This window comes from Microtus oregoni, unplaced genomic scaffold, assembly GCF_018167655.1.
Source record: "Microtus oregoni isolate MIOR12 unplaced genomic scaffold, Mior012 000005F_ref0000423, whole genome shotgun sequence".
In the NCBI taxonomy this organism is placed as follows: Eukaryota; Metazoa; Chordata; class Mammalia; order Rodentia; family Cricetidae; genus Microtus; species Microtus oregoni.
Window position 1 is genome coordinate 13,079,376 of NW_024543064.1, and position 23,872 is coordinate 13,103,247.

At 51.7% G+C, this 23,872-nt stretch overlaps 1 protein-coding gene across 1 annotated transcript in view; it reads left to right on the plus strand.

Annotated features, from left to right (window-relative positions):
- The window catches only part of Igsf21 (immunoglobin superfamily member 21), a 219,290-nt gene that overhangs the window by 48,392 nt on the left and 147,026 nt on the right, over positions 1-23,872 (plus strand). The gene's annotated exons all lie outside the window — the stretch shown is intronic.

A 23,872-nucleotide genomic window follows, 5' to 3' on the forward strand; every position in this document is an offset into this window, starting at 1 on the left:
CTTTGGCAGTCGTGTAGCTAGTTTTAACTGTCAACTTGACCCATCCTACAACCGCCTGGGGAAAGACTCCTGACGAGGGATCATTTGACCACATCCGTGGGAGACTGGCTTGACCGCCTTAGTTGCTATGGGAAGGTCCAGTCTGAAGGAGGGTGGGACCTTGCCCTGATTGGGCCTTGGACCGTCTAGGAGTGGAGAAAGCTAGCTGAGGTGAGCATGTGTGCACCGTTCTCCCTGCTCTTGCTGTAATGCAATGCGACCCATTGCTTCATGCTTCTGCTTGACGTCCCCGAAACGGAAGACAGCCTGGGATCTCGAGTGGAAATAAACCCTCTCTCCTCTAAGCTCGTTTTTGTCAGGAAGAGAACAGGGTGGCCATGGCATTGCTTCTCTTTAGTAGGCGCAGCAGTGGAGAGGTGTGTCCACGCACCAAGTGTGTGCTGCGAACGTGACAGGTCTCAGGGATGTCTGCTCCCCCAGCTGTTCTGGGAACAGCTTGATCCTGGAAGCTGGCTTACAGGTGAACTTTGGGGACACACCTCTCTGTAAAAAACAATGATTGCAAGCCAGGTGGTGGTGGCACACGCCTTTAATCCAAGCACACGGGAGTCAGAGGCAGGTGGATCTCTATGAGTTCGAGGCTAGTCTGGTCTGCAGAGCAAGTTCCAGGACAGCCAAAACAACACACAGAGAAACCCTGTCTCAGGAAGAAAAAAATAATTGCAGAGACTATGGTGTCTTTGAGGACCAGAGTTAGAAGCAACCCAAAAAAAGTAATCCAGTGGTAGCCACTCTCCAGAAAACCCAGGACTGGGCAGCTGGGTCTGGGGTTTGGTTCCTACCCAGAGAAGACATGGGGAGTCCGCACAGGGAGCAGAAATGACTTCTAAGCTCTATGGTGTGCACCCGGGTCCACAGGAAATGGATCTCGTGACCCTTGGCACGCTGACCTTGGTGGGTGTTCCCCGGCCTTGCTTTGTCCCCATTGACTCACGCTTTCAAGTGTGCTTGGTGACGTGCCTGCGCCTCATTTGTTTGTGTGGCACCGGGAATGATGGATGCCTTCTCCTCACCCTGCTTAGGCAGGCAGAACCCTTTATATATAGCAAGGGCACCTGGAGGCTTGGGGATTGGACCAGCAAGCAGCGCAGCCCCTGTGGAAAGTGACACCCAGTAAGCTGTTGGGATAGTTGGAGAGGCCCCAGAGTCAGGTGTGGATCTAGAGGGGCAAGGGTCATAAAGACCAAGAAACCCCCAAGAGCCTTCAACTGATGACCACAGGCTGGCAGGGAAGAAAAGGTGTGTGGAGCAGTTTTTCTTTGCTTTACCAGGCTCTCTCTGTCAGCGCTGGGTGATGGCTTGGGTTTGAATCAGGTGAGTGATCTATGACCTTGAAGTGTAAGGTCGTGGGGAAAGAAAGAGAAGAGGAAGAGAGGAAGGAAATGGAGAGAGGGAGAGAGGGAGAAAGAGAGGTGGAAGAGAGAAAGAGAGAGGGGGGAGAGAAGGAGAGAAACAGAGAGACAGGGAGAGAAGAGAAAGAAAGAGAGAAAGAGAGAAAGAGAGAAGATAGAGATACTGAACACCTGCTATGTGCAAGGCCACAGGGTCCCTCCCCCCCTCTAGTGACAGTCCAGAGATGCACAGTCAGAATTTGCTGAGTTCCTCAAGTCACTTGTAGCAATAACCTACACTTTTTACAGTTATAGCTGAGAAAATGGAAGCTTGAGAAAGGTCCTTTGCCCCAAGAAGGGACCAAGATTTCAGCCAAATGCCTGTCTTGGGGCCCCAGTCCCCCTTACTGCTATCAGCCCCTACTTTAGCAGGACTTGCTCAGTTTCCTTAATTTCCCTCCTCTGGGCTCAGGGAATTAGAAATGGTTCAAAAGGCTTATACTGACAGTTGCAGAGAACACAGCGGGCGTATGCTGGCACCCTGGGAGCAGAGACAGGAGGGTGGAGAGTTCAAGGCTAGCCTGAGCTAAAAGGGAGGTGGAGCACTAGTTCCTGTTTTTCTTCTTCTTTATTCCTTACTGTGGCTTCAGCTCCTTTGATGTTACCCTGGGGTCACCTTCGGTACCTCTCCTTGCTTTCTCCCCTGGAGCCTTGCACCCCCCCCCCCGTGACAGGTGCATCTAGGCCCTGGTGCAGGTGGAGCACTGGGCTCTAAGCTCAGAGATGCCTGTCCCTGCCCCCTTCTCTTTGAGGCTTGGAGGGCATAAGTTAGATAACCATGACACCTGTTTTAAATTAGCCTTCAGAAGCCTCCGACAGCTGAGAAATTATTTAACAGGGAAAGAATTGAGTACATGAATAAATATTAATATTAAATCACAGCATCTCTCGATTTGAGGGGAAGGGAGGGGGGGGCCTTGGCAAGAAACAGAGGCAGCCTCGGTGGGAAGACGCCGCTGAGCATGGAATGAGGACAGCCCATCGGTCACCCGGTCCTGTCAGAGCCACGCGGGGACTCCATCTGTCAAGGAGGCCGGCAGGTGGCAGAGGTGACTTCTGAGAGTCTTGTGATGGCTCAACAGGTGTCTAGTCTGAGCTCTCGCCTCAGGCTCCGGCTGTGGTGGAGGGACGGTGCCTGTCAGGGAGCAGATCCCCACCCCAGAGCCCAGAGAGGAGCTGCTGCCTGCTGGGGCCTCTGGGGCCCTTCCCCCACATAACAGTGCTGATGTGTACCTTCAGTAAGTGCTTTGATGTGAAGATAGACATGAGCCAGGCTGAGTCCTAGTCATCCGCCCACAGGTACATGGGCTAACCTGGGCTTCCAAGGGAAACAGAATGGAAAACTTTCTGCAGGAGCCTGCCAGAGGCACTGCCTCCCTGGTTCATCTGGGTGTCTGATGCCACATCCAGGGAAATGGGGGAAGCTGTCCCAGAGAAGAAGGTTCCAAGACAGGCCAAGTGCCAATGGCTGGGAGCACTGGGAAGCTAGTCCCACCTTCCATGCTGACATCACAAATCAACATTAAGCCACAGTCAGTTACTATGGAAAACACAATCATTAGCATGAGCTGGGCTCTTTGTTTCACAGCTGGGCAGAGGGATCCTCGGGGTTCCTAGAACCCACCCAGTACCTCCAAGACTCAAGATCTTGGTGTCTGATCACCGTTACTCCTGTACCGTTCAGACATTTGTCTCCGTGACTGAAAGCTTCACAGGAATGGTGTGGAGGAGTAGGAATTTAGCTTGCAAATGGTTGAGGGGGTTCCGTCCGTGGCCACGTGGTTCTGTGCTTCTGGGCCCCTGGCATGGCTGAGCGTAATAGTGGCACGAGAGTGTGGGAGGAAGCTGCTCACCTCATGGTGAGTGGGCAGCAGAGGGGAAGGAGGACACCAGGGACTGGTACAACCCTTAAAGGTACCCCCCACCCCACTGACACACTCTCACCGGTGTTTTCTGTGTTTTCTTCCCCAAGCTTTCAGAACGCTCCAAAGATAGTTCCACCAGCTGAAGACAGAGAGTTTAGCCTGTGATTCTGTGGTGGGCATTGCACACTCAAGTCATAGGGCCTGGAACTCCCCACCCCTGGTTTTGGAGCACTTGGCTCCTTCATCTCCTTGAGGCCTCCCTTCCATGCGTCCACCCCAGTGACACTCTTCTCTGCCTTTTGATCTAACTAGCCCCCTCCCCATTCCCTTATTGCCTCTAACTCTGCCGCTTTTCTTCTTGAAGCTTACTATTTCCTAACACTACAGTATGTACGAATATGTACCTAGGATATAAGGGAAGATATAGGGACTCTGTGTGCACAGAGGCTTCCCAGTCATAATCCACTTGGTTGAAACCTCTGAGGATATTCCCTTGATCTCATCCACTCTGAGTCCTTAGCTTCTATCTCAGTGAATGAATGAATGAACAAATGAATGAGGTATGTCTGGCACTAGATACAAAAGGTTTTGCTCCTGGCACTTTGGCCTGTGTAGTTCTCACACTCTGGGCAGGAGGTGTCTGCTTTTAGGGATACTGAGGCTGATTCATGACCCGAAGGGAACTGCAGTCAATACAGCAATGGTTACCCACGATAGAACATTGTGGGAAAGTCCAAGACGTGAGGCTAGGAGAGACTTAGTAAGTGCTTCTTGTGTAAGCTTGAGGGCTTGAGTTTGGTCCCCAGAACCCATGTAAAAAGCCAGGCCAGTATAGTTGTGTGTATTTATGCTGGTGAGGCAGAGACAGGTGGATTCCTGGGGTTCACTGGTAAATCAGCCCAGCCTAGCAGGAGAGTTCTGGGCCCATGAGAGACCCTGCCTCACAAAACAGGTGCCTGGGGTGCACAGTGCGTGGAGAATGATACACAACATTGACTTCTGGACTATACATACACACACACACACAGGACACACATGTACCTATATACATATGTGCACATATACATACAGAGGAACAAACATATACTCATGTATGTATATGCATGTGCACATATGCCTAAAAAAAGAAAGAAAAGAAAATTCCAAGATAATGAGTAAAAGAGGAGTCTGGAAGGTGCCACAGGGAAGGGTGAGGCTGTAAGGAGGGTGACTCAGTTTCCCCTCCCTCTCCAGTGTTCTTGTCATTGTCTGCCTCTGAGCATCCTAGGCTCTTGGTTGGAATTTGGGAAACCACACCAGTCAAGAGTGGAAACTAAGGGGCCAGCTTCACTCTGGCCTTAACTCCCCTGTGAGGGAGGGGACAAATGGCCAAGACCCGGGATACCCACCCTTGAGGTCTCAGTGCATCTTGCCTTCGACCTGGCCTCTCGCTGGGCTGTAGCTGGTCCTTCCTCCTGCCCCTGCTCCTACTGTTCTAGCTTAGGGCCTAACACCTATGGGTCCTCACGATCCTGCCATCCTGTTTCCCTCCTCCGTGCAGCCTGATCACTCTGCTCTGCCGCACAATGAGACAGAACTGCCACCCAACTCTGCTTCGTGTCTGGTTCAGGCTGTGCTGCAGATGTTGACAGGGTGTACCTAATTGGGGTGTAGCACACAGTGACCCAGATGCTGCATCAGTTCAGGGTCCTCTGGCTCAAGCAGCCACATCCTGTAGGGGACAAAGGTAATGGGAGCTTTTAAGTGTCGGGAGCATTAAATGAGATAGAGTATGATTCTAGGAACCAGAATACAGCAGCATCCTGTCCTCAGGTCCAAGACCCTTCCTATGGACACTGGCTCTGCCTGGCACACACTGGGATGAGGCAAAAATTCCAGCTCCTTCTCTGTGTATTAATTGTTCAGAGATAGCAGGTGTTGGCGGGCTGGAGGAGGCCTTCTCTAGGGATGGCCACCTTATTCCCATCTCTGCAGAGTGTGGAGGACCTGCCATTACCTTTGGCTCCAGGGGGCCAAGTCCCCAGACCTAGGCACTTGTGGGGCCTCTGCTAAGCTCAAGCTCCCAACTCAGTGGCAGTGTCTCATCCAGTCACACACGGAGCAGGAGTGAGTTGTGCACGCAGTGTCTGGTGAGTTCTGCTAGAAATGAAGAAGGTGGACTCAGAGTTAAGAAGCTTGCCCAGTGTCACCCAGCTATAACATTCCAAAGCTGGACTCAGATTCAGGTCTTTTTCATGCCAGGAACCCATGCTTATGGGGTCTGAGTCTTCCATTTGTTGAAACAAAACCTGGAATGTCTGTCTGACAGATTCTTGACTAGAAAATGGGAAGTTCCTAATTTCTGGAATGTGTCTTTTGACGGTCATCTCCTTCTGCTGTTCCTGAGTCCTCTGTACCTTGGACAGGCTGTCCTGGTACCTGGGACCTCCCCTCTTCTATGTGACTCCTGAGTCTCAAATGAACAATCTACCTATACTGTCTTAGTCATCAAGGATGGATGGATGGATGGATGGATGGATGGATGGATGGGTGGATGGATGGGTGGATGGGTGGATGGATGGATGGATGGATGGATGGGCGGATGGATGGAGATCAGAGGATAGGTAGGGTTGATGGGAAGATGGATATATGGGAGGATTGATGGGTGGGAAGATGAATGGATGGATGATAGATGGATAGATGAAGGATGGGTGAGTGGGTGAGTGGATAGATGGATGGGTAGGTGGGGTTGATGGGTGGATTGGGATCAGAGAATAGGTAGGGTGGATGGGAAGATGGATATATGGAAGGATTCATGGGTGGGAAGATGAATGGATAGACAGACAGGTGGGTGAGTGGGTGGATGGATAGATAGATGATAGATGGATGAGAAGAGGCTGTTCAAAGGAATGATAAATGAATGTATGCTGGATAGATGAATGAGAGGATAGATGGATGCATAGATAAATGGGTGTGTGTATGGATGAGTAGATGGATGAGTGGATGGGAGGATGGAGAGATAGTCAGTTGAGTGCTTTAATGGATGAGAGAATGAATGGATGGATGGATCAATGGTGGATGGGTAGATGAGAGGATTGATAGATAAATGGTGAATGGATGAATTTTGCATGGATGGACAGAGGTATGGATAAAGAATGGGTGGATGAATAGATGGGTAAGCGGATGGGAGGATACATGGTTAGGTGGACAGGCTTATGAATGGATGGGTGGATGGATGGATAGATGGAAATAGGAATGGATTGAGAGCTGGCTCAGTGATTGGTAGTTAGATGAATGGTGAGAGGATGAATGATGGGTAGATGGATGTCACATACAACTCACTAGAGCTCTGTCCCCTCATGAATGAGGCATTCAGTGAAAACGAAGCTGCCGGGCTCTGCCACACTCTGGCTCAGAAAATCGACTCTATATAATTAAATAAAGAAGTGAGACTTCAGCCCATGGATTTTGAGGCACCAGTTTGCTCTCAGATCTGGGAGCCATCCCCTTCCCACTCACTGTGTGTAAGGAGGCCCGTGGCTGTGAGCAGGCAAAGCTTTAGGTAGGTGGCATCTCAAGGTAACTTGCAAAAATTAATGATTGTATACATACAAGATATATGGCAATCGAAAGAATTTCCTGGGAATGATGAGGAGCTGGCCACCAGTACTGACAGGAGTGAGGTCAGAGGTGAGCCGGAAAACTAGTAGTGCTGGGAGAGTCAGTTGTCATGTGACTGCCAGCCCTAAACTCAGCAGCTTGAGGGCTGGTGTGGGGCGGTGACTGGAGCTGGGCTCTGCTGGTCGGTCTCAACTGCAGGTCCAGTTGCCTGAGCTCAAGGTTGCAGGCTGAGCCATGTTCTGGGTCTGCAAGATGCTGCTCCTGCAGAAGGGGGCTAGAGGATGCCCCATTGTTCAGCATATTTGAAGAAGCATTTGCTTGCCCCTGCAATCCCATTGAAGTCACATGACTGGGTTCAGGCTAGATGAGATGGGGAAGGGGTAAGGGAGTAAGTTGAGATTTACTGAACAAGGGTTAGGCAGCACATGGTGGCTCAGAGTCAGGATGAACTGCACACTGATTTTTAGTAGCTCTGTTTCTTTGGATGGACAACTTTTCCTGTGTGTGCCTCCGTTTCCTATTTTAGAGTCAGACATCACTAACTAAGGCCTGTTCAACTGTGCGATACCCATGAAGCTCAGGAAGTACATCTGGTGAGCATCTGCCTCAACCAGGATCTCAAAGATGATGAGGGATGCTCCAATCTCACCCTCGTTGTCATTTCTGGTCCCCTCTTGCCCTCCTTTCCCTATGTTGAGCCTCCCCTTCTCCCATTCCCCCTCCCCAGGGTCTCCATTCTGTTCAAATATTAGGAAATGTCCCCCGAGGTCCCTGATCTCGGTCATGGTTAAGCCCAGCCTGGGAGATTTGCTTGCTTTAATCTTTCCACGTAAATTAATCCTGCTGAACCTTTAATCATTCTCCCTGAATGAGAGTCAGATGAGACACATGTCGGGGGTCCCGTGGTCCGTAGTCTGATGACAGGCTGGCATGCTGATGGGGTTCTTGTCTTACAAAGAGGGTGTAAGAGGCTGCCCAGAGATCAGAAGTTTCTGAGCCTCAAGAGCGCACACTCAAACATCTGTCCAAGCTTGTGTGTGTGTGTGTGTGTGTGTGTGCACGCATGTGCGCGTGAGTGCACATGTGCATGTGTGTGTGGTGGTGGCAGGGTTCCACACCCATGTGTTTCTTGAAGAAAAAATTGGGAATAGGAGCATACCCTCCCCTGGCCAGCTCCCCTTACAACCAGTTGGCCACCATCTACCCGTATGCAGAATGTGTGCCAAGTTTCTTTTTCTCAACATGAGGGAACCCTTTCGAGCAGTGGTTCTCAACTTTCCTAACACTGCAACCCTTTAATACAGTTCCTCATGTTGTGGTGACCCCAAATCATAAAATTATTTTTTGCTACTTCATAATTTTAATTTTGCTACTATTATGAATTGTGATGTAAATATCTGATATGTGACCCTTCCACATAATAATCCTTCCACAGGGGTTGCAACCCTCAAGATGAGAACCACTGCTTTAGAACCTTCTTGAGAGCTTTAATAAGACAATAGTGCTTCATTGTACATAGACTATGGGTTCTAATCTCAGGCAGGACTCCTTGGGGCTTAATGAGTGACTTTATGTGGTCACCCATAAAATGGGTGGTACATCTAAAATTATTTGGCTCAGAATTGGCTTAGAAAAGATGCTAGGACCAGGGGAAGGGCAAAAAGGGAGAGGGACCAGGTAAATATGTCCCGACAGAGTGACTAAGTGTTTGGGAAATGGATTCTAGACTTTCCATCTCTCTCTCTCTCTCTCTCTCTCTCTCTCTCTCTCTCTCTCTTTCTCTCTCCCATCCCTCTTCCCTTCCTTACTCCCCCCACCCTGCTTCCCATATCCCTCTGTAGCCAGTAGCCCTCCAGTGCCTCTGGGAGCTGCCAGACCCCCATCCAGAATTCTTTCTTAGATGTCTGCCCCAACCCCTCCCCCTCTACTCCTTCTGTTATCTGAGAATCATTCCCCTACAGCAACTGATGACAAGATCTTTCAAAAATGCCCTGTGGTCCTCTCTCCATCTTTAGTAAACTGTCCTATTTCTAAAACAAGGCCCAATGTTCATAAAAAGCCCTACTGTCATTCCATTTTACAGATGGGAAACTAAAGCCAGCCAGAAATCAGCCCCAGAGCCAAGCTCAAGGTCCTGTTTACTTCTGTGGCTCTCTGCTGCCTCCAGCCCTGCCAAGCTTCCCTGGCTCTCTGGGCTCCCTGACTCCAGCCAGTCTCAGAGCCTCTTGCATCTCTGTCTCCTCTCATCATCCAGTCACCTCTGGGTGACACCTACTGGTCCTTCAGACCACTGTTCCCACATTTGCTGGCTCAGGGGGCTTCACAGGGGTCTGGGGCCCATGGTCCTCCTTCTGTGTTCCTTCCCATGATCTCTGGCTTCATATCTGCTTCTCAAGAAAAAGCACACAATGAGAGCTCTGGGGCTGCTCAGATGCCACAGCCCAGCAGTACACAGAGCAAACATTGCTTTCCCACAACTCATAGGTCAAGAGCATAAAGTTCAAGGTCAGACACCTGCAGTTCAGTCCCTGATGCGGGCTCTTCCTCACTTGCAGATGGCTGTCTTCAAGAGAGATAGGAGGTGTGGGCTCTCCACTTCTTCCTATGGGGACAGTAATCCATCACAGAGACCCACCCCCATGACCTCACCTCCCTAAGGCCTCACCTCCAAATCACTTCATGCTGGGGGATATGGCTTTGCTGTATACATTCTAGATTGACACATTCAGTGTATAGCAGGCGAACGTTCCGGATTACTGGTTCCAAGCCCAATTCTCAATGCTAAGACAACATGAGCGGCATTTGCTGATTGAACAAATGACCAAGTGAAAGAGAACAAGTAGGGTGAAGGGAGTGCTCGAGAAACGGCTCAGTGGCTAAGGGCACCCACTGTCCCCGCAGAAGACCCAGGTTTGAGTCCCAGCATCTGCATTAGGCAGGTCACACCGTCTTTAACTCTAGCTCCATGGGGTATGGTGCCTTCTTCTGGCCTCCTCTGGCACCTGCACATATGTGTGTACATGCATACACATATGCACCTAAATAAATCTTTGTGGCGGGGGAATAAAACAAATTAAAAAAACCAAAGTCCTCCTTGGATATGGGCTGAGATTGAAATGGAGACTTGCCCTCCCCGAAATGTCCCAAGCAGTCTATGAGCACAAAGACAGCAAGTCACCACACAACAGAGATGCCGCCTCTGATTGCAGACTTGGGACTTATTTGTGGAGTTTTACTTTCTCCTTCTAAACATAGAAACACATTTGTAAAAAATAGAAGAGGGGAGGAAGCCACGCTGAACCACTCGACTCCTCCAGCCATAAAAGACAGCTCTGGGATGAGAGCCCACCTGTGAAATATTGCCCGGCGATTAGATCTCGAGCCGTGAGATATAAACCATGAATTTCCATCTCCACCTTGGAAATACACTTTACCACCGGATCAGGGGTGAAGTATGGCTTTCCGGTAGGTGCAAGCCAGTAAAATATGGCCTTTGATCGGATCACTGCAGAGAGGGCCCCGGTGCTCGCTGGGACCCAAGACTTCACCATAGCAAAGGAGATAGAAATCCATGCAGGGAGAAAAAGTGAAGAAGGAAATTGGTAACAGTAATATTTGAAGACCTCTTGGAAGTTGTCAGCATGAGGGGAGGGGACTGACAGACCAAGCATGTGCTGTCCTTTTCTGGGTGGCATTGTGAGGAAACAGGTGGCCCAGTTCCCTGAGTCCCATCCAGCTGATGGGAGTTGCCTGTGTAAGTTCCTCTACTTTCTGGAGAAAGTCTCCCTCCAAGAGCCATGTGGGGTCTTATTGGGGGGTTAACCTAGTCTTTAATATGGGAGCTGAGGCTCAGGATCACACAGTAGGGCACCTGCAGAGCTGGGTCAGCAGGCCAAAGTGGCCTCTGGTCTTGGTTTACAGTCTCTCTCTCTCTCTCTCTCTCTCTCTCTCTCTCTCTCTCTCTCCTCCCCTCCCCCTCTCTGGAGCACAAAACTAAATTTAGATACAACACTTGGTTCAGAGAGACAGCTTCACACGCCCGGGCTCCTGTTTAACACCTGATTTTCCTGGTGATCATGTGATCTGGGTGGTACAGTGGTCACCATGACCAACCACCCTCAGCCCTATCCAGAACAGGCCCCTGTCTGAGAGCTGCCCACAGCTAACCACTGATCACGGTCCAGCAATTGTGTCAGGGTCCTCTCAGACCACCAGCACAGCCTTGGCTCTGTTCTATGGGCTCTTGGGGGACCAGCCCTATCCCTGCCCACTTTCTCCTCCATGGCTCACAGCCGCTAACTCAGGAGAGCCCTCGAATGACCCTACACACAGCCCTTCCTCTGCTCTGTTTCCAGAGAGCTCTGTCCATAGCAGACAGCCACTGCCCAGTATCCTTCTGCTCGCCCTTCCTAGCACGCAGCTGTAGAATTAGACCATTAGTGCACCTGTCCCTGGCCATTTGGAGGTAGGTAAGCTATGTGTGTACATGTATGTATGTGTACAGAGGGAGGAGTGTGTGTGTGTGTGTGTGTGTGTGTGTGTGTGTGTGTGTGTGTGAAAGAGAGAGAGAGAGAGAGAGAGAGAGAGTACTTAGCACCACTCTGGGCACACCATATGTTCCTGAACATTCCTAAATCTCTGGCACTCTGTTGAGTGCACACCACTGTTTCTCCTTCCTCTGTTTGCAGAGGAGTCCACAAACCTTGTCCCTAAGGTGATGCTGTCTACAGTAGTGCTGGCCGTGGGTGCTGGAACTGGCACTCACCAGACCTTAGCTCTTATACCGTGTTCCTTCCTTGGTGTGGGTGTTTGGTGAGACCCTGGGAGGGAGGCAGGCACTGGCTTATCTCTCCAGAGCCAGACGGCTGGCTGGCCTGCCTTATCGCGGATTTGAGCTTGTAAAACATGGTTGCTATCATGCCGTCTCCCAGGCGGAGTCAGGGTGCTCCCAGAGGGGCTTTGTTCCTTTGATCATGACTTGTGATTGGGGAGAGAGTGGGGGGCCCTGGGTGGACTACGGCATCCACTGAAGAATCTGGGGACACTGGGGCCGGGCCTGACATCATTTTGGAGTGGGCAGTGTTGAAATCCTCGGCATTCCTATCCCTGTCTCCTCCCCAAAGAGAGAGGGCAGCTGGGGATAGTGGCTGATGGCTTCTGGGAACCCAGCTGTGGGAGATTATGAAAGAAAATGAAAACAGCATCTACACCATCAACCTGTTGCATCCACCCATTCCTTGGTAAGCAGTTACTATACACAAGGGCCTCTGCAAGGGGCCAGAGCCCTGGTCTTAGAGAATGAAGGTTCCAGAACCCCACTTCTGTCTGCTATGCTTTTGAGCTATGCGATCCCTGACCGGTCACCTGTCCTCTCTGAATGGCCTGCGTCCAGTTGGAAGAATGGTACCCATAGCACAAGGTTCTCATACGGGACTCTAGATGCAGTAGGTGTGAAAACCGCCTTACAAACTGTGGGGTGCTGTGCTCGCAGGAACAGCAGGGTCAGAGGATGAACTCTAAGTAGATTGCCGCTTCAGCTATGATTTGCTGCGGACTCTGGGGAAGTTGGAGTGAAGCACACAGCGTGTGTCCCAGGCAGAGGAGACAGCATCTGCAGGCTGCAGAGAAGGACCCTGGTGTGGGCCTTGCCAGGGGCAGGGGAGCAGACAGCCCAAGCTAAGCTGATCTGAGACTGCCTTGCTGGCAGGGGGAGGCTGGGCCCATCTGGCCCTGTTTTTCTCCTGTCACTCCAGGCCCTTTTGTGCTGAGCTCCTGACTGTCACTGCTTCCCTGTGATTCCCTTTGAACTTGGCATCTGTCTGGGGCTCCCTCTGGCCCACCCCGTGTTCATTGGCTCAGATCTGTTGGCAACCCTGGCATCTGTTCCAGGGACAGGAGGTGATTCCTGCTCCAGCAACTGAGTGTGGGGAGGGCAGGGCAAGAAGGGATCCTCCTGGAAGGTGTGGCCTTACCTGGTGGCAAACAGGTGGCACTTACCTGTCGTGAGAGCCAACAGGCTGCTTCTGTTCTCCCACCTTCCTTAGGGCTGCCAATGGCTCCCATCCTTGGCAGCATTCTGTCTTCTGCCTGGCTTCAGATGACAGGGAAGATTGGCCACACCCAATTCTTGCTTAAGGGTCAGCAAACCTAAAGGGGGCCAGCTCTGCCATTTGCTGACTCGGCTGGGCCTCCAGCAATGGGGACAAGGCCAGGTTGAGCTACTGTAGGACACAACTGGCCTGGACTGGCCCAGGCCTTCCTGCCTGTAGATAGGAGTGGGATCGTGAGTCTAATGTCAGTTTACATATGATTCTTCAAAGGGACTTCATCAGTCCCTAAGCTTCAGCTTCCTCTTGCAGAAGATGAGAGAGAGACCTAATGGACATCTCTGGTGGGCTCGTGTGTCCACATGGCCCTGAGAACCAGGCCTGGTATGCCACGAATACAACATGGGTACTGCTCTGTCACCTTCCCCATCTAGTGTCTTTGGGAGCCTGGTCTGTGACCACTGTGAAATCCCGGAGACTGCAATGGCCTCCTCAGGGTTCACCATCGTGCTAGCACCTGCGCCCCTCTGCACCTACTGGGAGCACACTGCAGTAGGGGTAGGAATGCAGAAGGGTGGGGGTGTGGAGGCGTAACCAGAACCCTCTGGCTGCCCACTCCACGTCCTGATTTCCATTTTGGTTTATGTCTGGGCAATCTCTCTCTGGTGAGAATTGTATAGGAAATGGCGCGTGAACCTTTCTGGAAAAATGCAGGGTGCAGGCCACTGCCTCCATTCATTTATTGGAGATCTCACTTGAGCATCTGGAAGTGGGAAACAGGCCGTGGGTACCAGAGTGGGAAAAGTCTGGTCTTCCTAGCATTTTCACCCAACAGCAGCAGCAGGCAGGGTGACCCAGAGAGCACGGAGCCCTCCATATTCATCTTCTTGGACAGAGTGAAGGAAGACTGGGTAATAAGGAAGGCAGCGGGGGGCTGAGCCCAGGGGGCCAGTAAGGAAGAAGGACCATTTGTGATGGAAGCTGAGTAAAGGGGTGGGGACATACAGATGGCTGGAGCTTGCTGGGGCAGGAGGTCAGCTGGAATGAAGTTAGAAAAGCCAGACAGGCTGCTGGACAGAGGAGCCCTTTCTGCTTGTCCTACCTTCTAAGCTTCACCCTCAAAGTCTGTGCATTGCTGAATGTGTGCATCCTCTGGGCCCTCGATGCCCGTGTCTCTTTGGAGTGTGCTTCCTCTTCCTGTCTTCCATCTTCCGACCGAGCCTCTCGCTCACCTGGCCTCTCTATTCTTGGCTTTCTCGAGGCTGGTGCCCAATGCAGGAAGTGGTGTGTAGTGGGTATGCTGTCAATTCTCTCGTTCCACAGAGAGCTTTTAGTGTGACGCCTCAGGAAACTGAACCAGGCTGGGAATGAGAGACAGCTGGGTGGCAGGGACCTGGTAGCTGGAGGGTGGTGGGGACAGGACGGTGTGAGTTCAGGGGTCCATAAAACCCAGCAGGGAGCTGGGTCCAGATCTAGTCTAGGAAGGAGGGATGCTAGGGTTTTCTGGGAGAAGTGGCAGCCAGCGTGCTGATGAGTTAGCTGCTAAGGGGGAGGATAGGAAAGGTCACCCCTACAGGAGCGAGCAGCAGGTGCTGAGCCCTCCGGCAAGAACCAGAGCTCGAAACCTCAGATCCAAGAGCACCTTGGTTGAGGCCCAAGGGTGTGGCAGGAAGGGGAGAGAGTGAAGTCTCTGTGAAGTGGACGGCTTTATTCTTGCTAACACAGGGCTGGGGTGGGGAGGGTATGTGTCTAAAGCAGGAGACTAAAGGCCCTTAGATCAGTTAGAGCAGAGTAGAGCAGACCAGAGGCAGGGAAGCCCAGAGAGGAAGCTGTCCCTAAACAACCAGAAAGAGACCAATGGACTGACCAGGTGTGGAGACTAGAGAGGGCAGGGGGTATCACTAAGGCCTTGGAACTGGGTTCAGTCCTGACCCCGTACCCCACCCCCAAACTCCACCTAACCCCGTGGCTGGGGGAAAGGCTGAACTTGAGTTCCTGCCAGATCTGTGGGTACAACGAGTGACCCAGAGGTTAGCTGTCAGCAAGAGAGCCACAGCTTTACAGCAGAGACCCTGGATTTCTAGAGGTGGCCTCCAGGGTTCAGGAGCTTGTCTGGGGCAGTAGAGGGAGTTCTCCATAACCAGGCCCTGTGTATCCATCCCATGTGTGGGTCAGCTAAAACTCACGGCAACACCAGTGGGTGTCCGTTTAACAGACGTAGAGACAGATGCTCAGAGAGGAAGTGACTTCTCCCAGCTCACACAGCATTACAGCAGGGACATGCTCTCACACCTCTTCATCCCAGGCCGGTGCCACCACCCCGAGCTGTCCCCAGGAGGTTGGGCATTCTAGCTCTGCAGGGCTGAGCTTAGGGGTGCCTTGCAGCTGCCCATCTGCAGGAGGGTAGGAGGAGGAAGGACAAACTGGCTTCCGCGATTTCCCTGGCTTCCCGGTACCCGGTATATATTTTTTTTTCTAATCGGCCCAGCTGCTGATAGTTATCTGGCTTCACTAGAGAGCGAAAGAGACTTTGTGTCAAATGCTGAAAAATGACTTTTCAGGCAGCCTCTCTGTCTCCTGAAAGGAGGTGACGTGCTCAGAGCATACAAATTGTTCAACAGTCAGGCGTCTCCAGGCGAGGAAGGAGTGTGTTTAGATTGCTAAAACCACTCTTGTCCCTTCCCAAGGTCATGGGCAGGCAACCCAACCATGCCAGTGCCTGCAGGACGTGGAGCCTAGAGCAGGACAGCGAGGTGCTGGTGAGCTGGGTGGGCTCTGGGCCCAGGCGTGGGACAGGTCCCTTCGAGGCAGGATGTGTAAGAGCCCACGAGGAAGGCCGACCTCAGCTTCAGTTCTCCATCAACCCACAGAAGCTGTGTGACCTTAGGTACCTTCGTGGACATCTCTGGACTTAAAAGCCTCCCTGAATTAGCATCTCTCATATTCTGATTCCAGCGAAGCAGCTCACAGACCAGATGTTCTGATAGGTGTATTTTTTTTTAGGTGCCCATGGGCTTTTGGAGGTTCTCCGGTGGCAGCATCATTCCCAGCAGCTATGCACAGGCTGAATAGGGCCGGAGGATGGGCTGAGGGACACAGGACACTTAAAACAGTCTCTAAAGGCTTTAGTACTTTCAAATCCCAGCTCTGACACTCAGTGGCTGTGTGACCTTGGGCAAGTGTCTTGGCCACTCGGAGCCTCGATTTCCTGCCATATCACCCGGAGAAATAACTAAACAATGAAGGGAGGGGGGTCTGTGGAAAACAAGGGCTCCGAACACTGTCATGCGTGTGGCACGTCCCTGTCCGTGTCACTACTTGTCACGCAATGTCTTCATCTCAGCTGGACTATGTGTCCCATCTCCTAACCTTCCCTGCCTTGATTTCTCTGCCTTATTGGGGTGGGGGGGAAGGGGGGTTGCTAAGAATCTGAAGCCCTTCAGTCACTTGGCACATAGTAGAGAGTTTATTATCACTTATAGAGTTTTCTAGGTCTTCCCAAAACGATGCTTAAGGATTTGTTTTCAAGTGTCCCTGAAGTCGTATGACCCTCTGGAAATTAAGAGCAGAGATTTATGGGACAGAAACCCAGGCAAAATGCCCAGCTGTCTGCCCCTCCTGAGGAGGAGCACTTTCCACTTCAGGGGTCAGGGAAGGGAACAGCTACCTCGGTGACCAGGTTCCTGGTGTGCAAGAGAATAGTCACTTTTCTTTGTGCGTAGCTATAGACCAGACCTTAAAACCCCAGAGGGTCTTCAGGGAGGCCTGGGATGCTGCCCAAAGCCTGCCAGCAGTGTCCCCCTAACCCTGGGATAAAGCCAACAGCTCACTCTGGCTAGGGAACCACTGAAAGCAGGGATAAGGCCAGCCACATGCTGGAGAATGAATGGTCTCAGATGTGGGCCCGAGGGAACACTGAAGCAGATTACTGGAGAGTAAGAAATTTATTAAGAGTCATTACATCACAGACAGACAGACAGATGACGACAGCATAGTAGGGGATCTGAAGAGAGGAGTCAGGACCCAAGTCTGTTCTTACATCTTTCTGAGGATGGGGAGGCTTTCATAACAAGCTGGAAGCCAGGGCCTCTGATTCCTAGACAGGAGGCAGGGACGGCGTGGGGAGCTGGGAGTGTGACCGCTGATACCCCCTTTAATGTAAGCTTACCCACCAGATGAGAGATCCTGGTCCCTGGGGGATCTGTTGGCTTGGAACACACAGATGGGGTCTCAGTAGGTACCTGCCCATGTCTCTGAGAGGGGAAGGGCTGCAGATGTGGCCTGAGTCTCAGCTGGATCCTCACATCACATTCTAACACGTGAGAAGAGGCCGGTGCAGTGTTGTGGGGCACGGGGAAGTGGCCTGCTGGGACTCTCGGGGACTGCCCTTTACTTCCCATCTATCTGTTCCTCTTCCCCTCAGGCCTTCGATGGAGACCCAGTGCCTCCAAGACAGTGAAAGAGAGGCATGAGACAGACAGGCTAGACCCTCCCAAAGCCAAGTTCTTTAAAGACTGCTAATGTCCGGCACCCTGGTGTCCTCAGCTCTAAAGAGATCAGTGAAGCCTCTGGGGACCCAGTGTGCCCCCTCCTGTTCCTCAACTTCATCTCCTCAGCCACAGCTGCAGCCCCGACTCCGTTTAATTGTCTCTGTTGTATGTGCCACGCAAGGTAATCTCTGCTGGAACCGCGTTAACCACCATTCACTTCCATGCTGCGTGGCATCAGGGGCTCACTCCGTTGCACTGCCAGATAAGGTCCTACAGCTTCAGGGCGCTCTTCCCGGTGTCCTCACAAACCCATCCCTAGACAATTAGATTGTCTGAAACACATCTGAGGACGCCTGAGGACCAAGGGACACAAGGAGACTCTAGAAACCAGCGATGGCCCCAAGCCCCTACTCTTCACCTGCATGTGGGTCCTCTGTGTCCCCTAGTGGCTGGGGAACCCTGAAACAGGGTCAGTTGCAGGGTGGGGATGCTTCCTTGGGATCTGGGTTTACGTCCCACCTCAATCTCCTCCTAGCTTTTCAACGGTCATTTCCCTCCTCTGGGTCTTACGTCTTCATTTATAAAACATGTAACAAGTCCAGCTGCCTTGGGGACAAAGAAGCTTCAGAGAAACCACAGTGCAAGGAACTAGTGGAAGGATGGTGCTTGGGGTATGCCCGGCTGCTTCTTCCTTCCACGTTACCCCCAAAGGTGGCTTGAGCCAATAGATCTCCATGATCCCAGCTCTGCAGCTGGAGGTCAAAGGTCAAGGTGGGTTCTGTGAGGACAGAGCCTTCCTTGCCTCTTAGTTTGGGCATCTGTGGCAGTGTTTGGTGTCTCACAGCTTGTGGCCGCCTGGCCCCTGTCACCTCCTTCAGCCTGTGCTTTCCTCATAAGGTCAGTCTCTCTGATTAGGGCCCAGCCTCACTCACTGTAGCGTAGCTGACATCTCAAAGACCTTATTTCTAGAGAAGGGCCACTTTGAGAGATCTGGCATATTTTTTTGAGGGACACAGTTCGTCCCACAATGTCATCTTCCAACCCACCTGCCTGGGATCCTCGTGGCCCTTGACAAGAGCCTGTCTCTGGAGGTTCCCTCCAGGCACTGTCACGTTCCTTATCTCTGTCACTGGGAGTCCTGGCATCCTCTTTCAACTCCCCTGCTCCATGCAGCTCTGTGGCAGAAGGGTGGGTAAACAGATAACAGTGTTTGCTCAACTCATCTGGGCTGCACTAGAGAGGAGCATTTACAGAAGCCAAGATACAGTGTTCCTTTCACACTGGGGGAGAGTAGGAAAGCTCTTGAGGGGCCGGCAGATCGGAGCCTTGAAGGGTAAAGCAGACACTTGGGGTGGAGGAAGGCCTGGGCAAGGGCTGGAAGGGGCATGCCAGCTGTGGATGGGGCTGGGCCAGTCACTGGGTGTGGCTGCTGAGGATACAACTCCCAGGAGATTAGGCAAGGGGGAAGAATCAGGCTGAGGTTTAGATGAGCACCGGGAGCCAGAGAAGGCTGCTGATCTGGGCTCAGTGCATTCATCCAGCAGCAAATTGTTCCAAGACTTGAGTTCATGGGGAGGCTTTGCCACAGAGGTACATGGTTACCCCTGGGATTGCAAAAATAACTTTTTCAACTGGAAATAACTTAGAAGGGTCCTCAACCGAGCTTGGTGACAGCAGCCACACCAGCTCACCATATCCCTTCCTCTCATAGTGGTGGGTATCAGAAGAGGGCCTGGGAGACCCAGGAGCCAACTCCTCCCCCAAGGACCCAGGGAAGGATTGGTATGCCTGACTTTGCCCCTTTGGCCTAGAGGGAAAGAGCCCCATTCTTGCCTGTGTCTCCATTCACCGATGGTCTAGGTTTTAACTTTGACCTCTGAGACCAAGACTTACTTTCTTTCTTTCTTTCTTTTTTTTTTTTTTTTTTTGGTTCCTGTCCTGGAACTAGCTTTTCTAGACCAGGCTGGCCTCGAAGTCACAGAGATCCGCCTGCCTCTGCCTCCCGAGTGCTGGGATTAAAGGCGTGCGCCACCACCACCCGGCCCAAGATTTTCTTATACCCTACCCTGGAAACACACAGTTAGGTAATGACAGCCCAGGCATCTATTCTCAGGCCTGGTAAGTGGGCTATCACCACCTACGAAGAGCTCAGTTTACCTGGTCACCTACACCGTGCGCCACTCCCAGAGTGAGAGCAGCTAGTTCGGTGCCAGAGAGCTCCGAGCCCCTGCACAATTGCATCTGTGCTTCCAGCCGTTCAGTTGCTGCCTCCCGCCAGCCTCCCTTTCACTCTGTTTACATGCCGCAAAGTACATATGATCACTATCGTGTACTCTCCTAATGTCAATTTCTTCATGATGAGCAGGAGACTGTAAACACCCATATTTCTATAAGCCTATTACAGCCCTATGTACTCAGAGTCAATGAGCTGGACAAAACTGTACGCCCGACATGGCTGGGCCTTGCAGAGGGTCAGGCATGGACCAAGCTGGGAGCCTGACATCTTTGGTTCTTCTTTGCCATTCACTGACCACCTCTGATACCCAGGAGACCCTTCCATCCCTCACCCGGGATCTATTGCAGCTGTCCCTGTGAGGCTAGGGGAATGTTTAAACACCAAAAAAGGACCCCAGGGTGACTGCAGCATGCATTTTTCCAGTACAGGTCACCATAGAGGAGGTGCCCCATGTCTGGCCATCTATACCCATGCTTGGCTGGGCTCTGAGCTTGGGATACCCTTTGAAGCTTTGTACTAGTGATTGGAGGTCCGTGTGTCTGTCTGTCTTTCTGTGTGTTTCCTTAACCTCCAAACCCTTGCCCGAACTGGATTCTAGCGCATAGAACACAGACGGGGAGGGGGGGGCTCTCTCAGTTTCAGACATCTTTCTTTGGTGAGAGAGCCAGACTCCCGTGGTGTGAGCATATGTTAGAAGAAAACTGTTCACATCCCAAAGTTGGGGTTCCAGTATCTCCTTAATTACCACCCCCCCAAGTGGCCTAATTACTTCTGCTAGGCCCCACTTCCTAAAGGTTCAATCATTTAGAACAATGCCACCTCCTGGCAGCTACACCTTCCACAGAGGAGCCTCTGGGGGACATTACACCCTGAACCAGAATATCCACTCAGAACTAGCATGTGTGGAAGGGGACAGATGGAAAGGATCAGAACCCAGCCTCCAGCATTTACAGATTCTGATCCTGAGGTCAGGGACTGTCGGCTGTAGCAAACCAGATGGTAGCCATTTTAGGATTTGTCTGCCAGGAAGCAAGACAAGAGAGCTCATGCGGGCACTGGTGTGACCACAAGGAACCTAAGCATTTGAAGATACAGAAGTCACTCCAGGGTAGGGCAAGACGTGGTGCCAAGACTGCTCTGGTTGCAGTTTACTGAGCACTGCGCTGAGCCCATTTCCTCCATCTGTGCTCTGTAACCAAGCCATCACAGCAGGGAGAGTGTGGCTCACTACTTAGGCACAGGAAGTAGACCCTTGTCCAAGGTCCTACGGTAGTGAAGTGCCACAGCTGGGTCTCCCAGCAGCCACCAGGACCAGTGACTCTTATCATCACTGCTGTTAAGTTTATGAGCTCAGTGAATCTAACAAGGACCAAGACACAGCTCCTCCCAGGAGATCGGGACACAAGCTTGGCTCACCAGCTGAGGCTTGCATTTCTGTATTTGATGTGGTCTCTGGCTGCCCCCTGGCTTCCTGTTATTAGGACAGTGGTCAAGTGTTGGGGGAAGGGGAGATGGGACAGGTGAGTGGCACTAGAGGCCCAGAGCAGTGTGAGGCCAAGCTGGAGAAGTTTGGGGTTCACATTGCAAAAGCAGAACAGTATACCCAACAAGTAAGAGTCACAAAGTTCCAATTTAAGAAAGGAAGGAAGGAAGCAAGCAAGAAGGGAAGAAAAAGAGAGAGAGAGAGAGAGAGAGAGAGAGAGAGAGAGACTTGATTTTTATCTAATTACTCTGTGAGTTTCCCTCTCGGCATGAACTTGAGTCCACAGAGGGCAAAGCCATTGAGGATGGACCCACACTTGGGAAGCTACCGGCTCCATGGTGAGCACTCCCTGAGTGTGGAGGGATACTTGTCATATGGGTCTCTCTGCGTATCTCTCTGGCAAGGAGAAGGTTGGAGAAGCAGCTGAGATGGAGCAAGATCCACTGGAGCACAACACGAGTGTGTCCACAGCTCTGGTGACAGCTCTGCTTTGGGAACAAAATGAAAAACTGTGTCCTAGAGCTCAGGCATGCCAACAGCAGGCACGACTGCCACCTGGAAGTCCCATTCAAGCCAGGGGAGGGCTGGCTTGGGGTTGAGATTCAAGGTGACCCACAGGAAGGGTCTTAATTCATCATAACCTGGCCTCCGACTTCAGAGAAATCATGAGTGACAGCTGTCTGGGCTGGAGAGAAAGGATCAAATTCTGCCCGCAGGGCTCCTTGGGAAGCCTTTGGGGCAGGGCGGGGGGGGGGGGAGGACGATCTATCTTAATGTAGGGAACGTTCCGTTGATTTGTCATTTGCTATAAGCGCAGGCGTCATGAGGCAAAACGTGGGTTCTTTGGCGGCCCTGCGAGGCACTGCCAACCATCCCCAGATGCGGTTCCCCGAAGCAGAGATGCAGCCGTGAGGGAAAATGAGGCCCATCCCTCTCAACTGACATTCTAGCTGGGGGTTGAAGCGTGTACGTAATTGGCCATAAACAACAGATAAACTTAAAGTACAGTCAGGCAGAGACATCGTAAAGAATAAAGCGATTTCTGGGAGCGGGAAGGCAGGTGAGACAGGGCTGTCAAGGCATCTGTGGGACTTGACATTGAAGAGAGAGCAGAACACGGTGAGTGGGCCATGTGCGTGGCTGGGGTGAGGGGGTTCCTGAAGAGGGGCAGTGACAGCACCCGCAAAGGCCCTGAGGGGGAGTGAACTTGAGGTGGTTGAGGAGAGTGACGAGGCCAATGGAGCCCGGATGGAGGGAGTGGCCAGAGCAGGGTGTAGTGGTTTGAATGATAATGGACCTCATAAGCTCATAGACTTCAATATTTGGTTCCCAGTTGGTGCGGCTGTTTAGAAAGGATTAGGAAGTATGGAGAAGGTGTGTCTCTTGGGGAGTGAGGTTTCAAAAAAGCCCATGCTGGGCCCACTGCACCCCACTGCCTCTGACTGGTGGGTTAGATGTAAAATCTCAGCTAGTCTCCAGTACCATGCCTGCCTGCATGCCACCATGATCATGGACTCCACCCCCACCATGATGATCATAGACTCCACCCTCTGAAACTGTAAGCAAGCCCTCAACTAAATGATTTCTCTTATAAGTGACCTTGGTCATGGTGTCTCCTCACAGCAATGAAACAGTAACTAAGACTGGGGTCAGGAGGCTGGGGAGCTGCCTCAGTCAGGCCTTGCTGCAAAAGCATGAGAAACAAGTTCTGACCCCCGGCATACCTGTAAGAACTTGTGCCCGGAGTCCCAGCGCTGGGGAGGTCGAGACAGCCAGGTATGTGGAGCTCCTTGGCCATCTAGGGTAGCTAATCGGTGAGCTCCAGGTTCAGTGGGAGACCATGTCTTGGTTCCTTCTCCTGTCACTACAATAAAATCCTCGGACAAAATCAACTTAAGGGAGAAAGGGGCTAAAGGTAAAACCCATCACACTGGGGAAATTTCCAGCGTCAGGAGTTTGAGGGAGCCATTCATGTCACCTCCAGAACCACAACCAGAAACAGAGCAAAGAATGCACACGAACACTCCTTTTCTTCACTTATACCAGCAAGGATCCCAGCTAGGGGATGGTGCCACCCATAGTGGACAGATCTTCCCACCTCAATTGACAGTAATCAATATGATCCCCTAAGCATGCCCAGAGGTCTGTCTTCCAGGTGAGTCTAGATTCTGTCAAAAGGACTAATGACACTTACTACCACAGACTCTGTCTCAAAAGAGATAATGTGTGTGTGTGTGTGGGGGGGGGGACCTGATGTTGATTTCTGGTCTTCACAAGCAGATACATCTGCACCTTCATGTGCATGCGTGTGTGCGAGCACACACACACACAGTAGGAGGGTTGGTGTGCAAGCTGTGACACTACCAGGGCTGTTCAATATGATGGGAGCTACTTTAAAGGCTTAGAACTAGGGCAGCACAATTGTACTGATCCGTCAACAGACTGCTCCCACCTTGGATCAACACGGCGTATTAGCTCACTGTGGCACCGTAGCAAATAGATTGACGGATCCAAACAGATTGACTTCAAGGAGCCCTGTCTGTTATCTCACCGCTCTGTAGATTCCAAGTCAGGAAGAGCTTCCCTCAGTCCTCCGCTGTCAGTCTCATGAAGTTAAAATCAAGCCTGTGTTAGCTTAAGGGGCTTTCGTCACAGGCTCTGAGCAAGAATTCCATTCCAAACCCACTGGGGTCACTACAG